The 5,110-nt window shown below is 38.3% G+C and overlaps 1 pseudogene across 1 annotated transcript; it reads right to left on the bottom strand.

Moving 5' to 3' along the window:
* Positions 1-227: 227 nt before the first annotated feature.
* On the bottom strand, positions 228-789 carry LOC308352637 (large ribosomal subunit protein uL6-like; annotated as a pseudogene). Its single transcript has one exon. The product of its transcript is annotated as a large ribosomal subunit protein uL6-like (transcript).
* Positions 790-5,110: the final 4,321 nt, after the last annotated feature.

Here is a 5,110-nt window from a genome sequence, read left to right as displayed (position 1 = left end):
TTTTGTCTTGAGCAAGTGATGGTACCAGTATAAAAATGGAGAATATCTTATAGGTGAAGAGGGAAATCAGTTGATCTGGTTGTTTTGTTTGTGTTTTTTTTCTTTTGTTTTCTTTTGTTTTTCTGTTGTTGTTTTTTAATAGAGGCCTTTCACTGTATAAAATACCACAAGCAGGTCCTAGGAATCATCCAGCATTTTGTTGTTTCTATATTGGACAACTCTAAACCTTATTCATCAGTATGTTGAACTTTTCCTTTTTGGAGGTATAGATACCATCCAAATTTCTTTTAATAGCCTTGTTTTTAATTGTTGTGTCTTGCTTAAAGCAGCTGAATTTCCTAAGAGTTCAATGTCATTTTCTTCAAGAATTAATTCATCTTTCTGGACTTGAAATACTGAATAAGCAATGCCTCACTTCGTCTAAACACTCTGAGTGTATTTTTCGATCAAGAAATTTATAATTTTCAACAAGAGGTCCATTCTAAATAACTAGGTTGATAGGAAGTGGCACAAATCTCATCCCATAACAGAAGCCCACAGTGATACCCCTAATCATGTTCTGTACATGACTAGAGATAGTGGGAACAGTAACCATGTCCTTTCTATTTCCTTGCCATTTGTCAAAATGTAGCCCCTTTTCATTCCAAGGAGACTGACTTCTACATTGATATGATGGAAGTCCCTCTGCAGAGTTCGTCCTTGGTCATTGAAAATAACCCTGTACCCTTTCAGACAGATGTTGACATTTTCTGGAATGTCGACAATCTGACTCCTAAGAATGTTCTTCATCTCACAGTAGATGTGGCAAAAAGCTCAAATGATTTTTTTTTTTAATGCATTATGTTTGAATTACTCTAGGGGAGGGGAGATGTCTGAAAAATATTGTTGAATATATGTGACTAAAGCTCTGAGAAGAGATCTAGACTAAAGATATGAATTTGGGAGCCATCAGCATCTGGGTAAATGCCCACTTATGGTCATGTATCTAGTAAGTTTATTTAAGTACCAGCTGTTAGAGACCAAAGCTAAGTAACATGTGTGGCGAAACCCTTAAAAAGTCTTTTGAGGTTAAATCTGAAAATCGAAACCATTTTTGCTAAAGAAATTAGCAGATAGAAATGATCCACACTAAATTTGGATTTTGTTTCCTGATTCATCTCTACCTAAAATTCTTTCTTAGTAGTTATCCTACTCTAGTCATTCTATTTAGTTATACAAGGTCTCTTGCATCAGTCAGGAAGCTTCTGTAATTCTATAACTTTTATGTACTATCTTCAAAGAATGAATTAGCAACGTTGCAGATTCTGGTGATTTACATGAAGACGACATTGGAACACTTACATTTACAAATGACAAAGAGTTGGCTAATGAATGTGTTGGCAAAGGTATAGGTCAGGTATTGAACAACAGAAAGAACTTTCATAAAAACACAGTAGTTCAGAGTGATGACCTGTAACATTAGTTACAGTTTATATGAAAAGTTTATATGAACTCAGTAGTTCAGAATGATGACCTGTAACATTGGTTACAGTTTATATGAAAAGTTTAATTCATATGGAAAGTTACATATTGCAGTTGAAGGAATTACTCAAATAGAAGATAGAAGAAACTTATCTCTGTAATCGCCTTTATTAAAAAAAAAAAGAATAAGTTTCAATTAACTTGGTGATGCAGGTACTTAAAATGCAAATTTAAGCTGTGTGGTAATCAGTTCAAAATCAGATAGACTTGAGGTGTAATTCAGACCAACACTTTCCAGTACTGGGACTTTGGAGTCTTAATATCTATACAACTTTTCAAATTGTGACAATGACAGTCTAGAGCATAAAGAGCTGTAGTCTTCTTTTTCCACAAATATTGTTTGATGGGATTTTTTTTCATGTCATTAAACATATTAGAAAGTTATTTTAATAATTGCACCATAGTCCATTTACTGAAATTTCAAACTATTATTTATGTCACTATTATTCTCTAGTTGGCTATTTAGAATATTTTCATTTTACATTATCATTATAATTTGTTTGTTGTGAATCTTAGCCCTTCAGCTTGCTGATCTTGCTTCCCATGCGGAAGGAAGGAAGGAAGGAAGGAAGGGGGGGGGGGGAAAGAAGAATGGATAAAGAAAAAGAAAGAGAAAAAAGCAATCAGAAGAGAAAGCCCCAAGCTGCTATAATCTTCTCTCTTTACCTGTTTGCATCTGTGCTTACACACTCTGCCTTCCCTTCTGTGACTATGAATGAACAACTTGTGATTTCATTGAAGGACATCCCTTCTACTGCACACCTGTTCAAACACATCACTCCAGAAATTTTTCTTTCTCTTGGATATTATTATTCTCCCTCTTGACTAAACCATCCCAAGAAAATATAAACATTCTATTTCTCCCATCTTTAAAAAAAAATGGGGGAAGAAAAGCAATCCTCAATACCACATATTTCTGCTACCTCATTTGCTCTCCCTTAGAGGAAAACTTGAATACAAAACATCTCATTTATAAACTGTTCTTAGCTCCTTTCTTCCCAGGCTCTATTGAATGCAGTCCAATCAGTATTTCACTGCATATACTACCAAAACTTCCCTCAAGGTTATCACTATCGCCACATTGTTCAAGCCAATAATAAATTCTCCATGCTCAGCTTATCTGAACAACCAGCATTATTAATATGGTTGATGATGGTCTCCTTGATATATACTTCACTGATCTTTAGGATTTACGTGTTCTTCTTTCTCTCCCCATTTTACTAGCTGCTCCTTCTCATTCCACTTTTAGTTTAAAATATCTCCATGACCTCCCCCCAAAACTGGAAAGACCCAGGCCTCAGTTCTAAACTTAAAACTTCTTTCTTCTATACCACTACTGTCCTATGATCTCATCCATGAATTTTGTAAGCCGAATACTTGCAAATTTATACTACCTGCTCAGACCTCTCTGCTGGTCTCTAGATGTGTCACTGGCTACCAAACAGGGACAACTATTGTGATGTGTTAGCTATCTCGAAGACTAAACTCATGACCTGTACCTCCAAACCTCCAAACCTGTCCTTCCCACAATTTCTCTAATAGCAATACATAAATCAACAGTCTGTCTTTCCCATTGCCTAAGCCAAAAAATAAAAAGTTACTCATGATTACTCCTCTTCTCTTATACCTTTTTTTTTTTTAAGATTTTATTTATTTGACAGACAGAGATCACAAGCAGGCAGACAGGCAGGCAGAGAGAGGAGGAAGCAGGCTCCATGCTAAGCAGGGAGCCCGATGTGGGGCTCGATCCCAGGACCCTAGGATCATGACCTGAGCTGAAGGCAGAGGCCCCAACCCACTGAGCCACCCAGGTGCCCCTCTTACACCTCTTCTATCACCACATTCTTTTGTTTCTATCTTCAAAATATTTGTAGTGTCTGAATATTTCTCATTATCTCTGCTACTTTTACCACCATTGATATAAGCCACCATTACCACTCATTTGGATTCTCGCAATTACTTCTAATTCAGATGTCTGCACTTTTCTCTGTAGAACATTGACTAATAAGTATTTTAGATACTGCAGGCCATTAGGTCCCCATTGCAACTATGTAATTCTGCCACATTGTGAAAGCAGCCATCAACAATATGCAACTGAATGAATGTGGCTTTGTTTCAATAAAATGGTTATTTACTAAAACAGGAAGCAGGCAAGATTTGATCTATGGGCTGTCCTTTGTTAACAACTATTCTTGTTCATCTTCCTGACCTCTTTCTTTCCTAGTACCTGTTTTCAACAAAAGGGCCACAGCAATCCTTTTGAAATGAAACCCATAGCAGATGGTATGTCTACCTAAAACTGTTCCCACTCCCAGTCTCTCTCACAATAACTCCAAAATTCTTAATATTGTACACAAGAGTTTTTAAGCAATATGTTCCTTTAATTTTGCTCCCTGTGATCCAGTCACATTGATTTTTCTGCTGGTCTTTGAAATTGCCACATCTATGAGGGCATCTGTAAGGGCCTATTTAGCCAGAGCAGCTCTATCCTGACCCTGCCCCCCACCCCCTTCAGGGAACTTACTTAAAAAAAAATCCCGGAAACTAGTCCCAGGTAACAGAGCCCAAATACAAGGATGGGTCAGGCCGGGTGGAGGCATTCAATCAGTGGGGGCGCATACTGTCTCCTAGCTACCAAGGAGTATGGGCCCTGCCCTTTGGGTGCCTTTTGGGCGCCCATTCTGACCAAGGTGATAGGCTGGTTCAAATATCTACTATAGGGTAAATTGTAATTCAATTGGTCACTTATGTGTGACCTAGCAGGACTGTGCAGCTTTCTCTGTGTTACAATCTCATTGGCCACCTATGTGGCCCAACCACATGGCCTTTGCCCTTAAAAGCTAGTCTGTAAGGCAGAGGGTCGTTGCCTCTTTGCAAGAGACGTCCCTGGCCAGTCAGTTTGATTCTTGATGCTTGGCGCGAAATGAAGCTTTGCTTGACCTTCGCTTTGTATCAGTCTTGCTCCTTTGACCATGGACCCATTATTGGGCGGCCCAACATATCTTTCTTCTTCTATTCCCTCTATCCAGAGAACTTGACAGAACTCATATAACTGGAGAGCTCACTCTTCACCTTCCTCAGGTTCCCCCTAAGAAATTATCACCATCCTCCCAACATATCCCTCTGTCTCTACGTTGGTTAATTTTTTGGTGTCAACTTTATTAGGTTAAAAGGTACACAGCTGGTAAAGCATTATTTCTGGGTGTTTCTGTGAGGGAGTTTCCAGAAGAGATTAGCATTTGAATGAGTAAACTGAGTAAAGCAGATAGTCCTCCCCACGTGTGGGAAGGCATCATACAACTGTGGAGGTCATGAACAGGACAAAAAAGTGGAAGAAGGATGAATTTGCTCTCTCTTTGGTTGATCTGGGACATCAATCTTCTTTTGCCCTTAAACATCAGAGCTCCTGGTTCTCAGGCTTTCAGACTCAATCGCTAAATTCTATCAGTGGCTTTTCTGGTTCTCCAGCTTGAAGACAGCACATTCTGGGACTTTTGGCCTCCTTAACTGCATAAGCCAATTTCTGTAATAATTCTCTTGTCTCTCTCACTCTATCTCTATCTTCATATCAATATCTACTATTAATTCT

Source organism: Martes martes, assembly GCF_963455335.1.
Source record: "Martes martes genome assembly, chromosome: 11".
Lineage (NCBI taxonomy): Eukaryota > Metazoa > Chordata > Mammalia > Carnivora > Mustelidae > Martes > Martes martes.
This window is presented reverse-complemented; position numbering and strand designations above follow the sequence as displayed.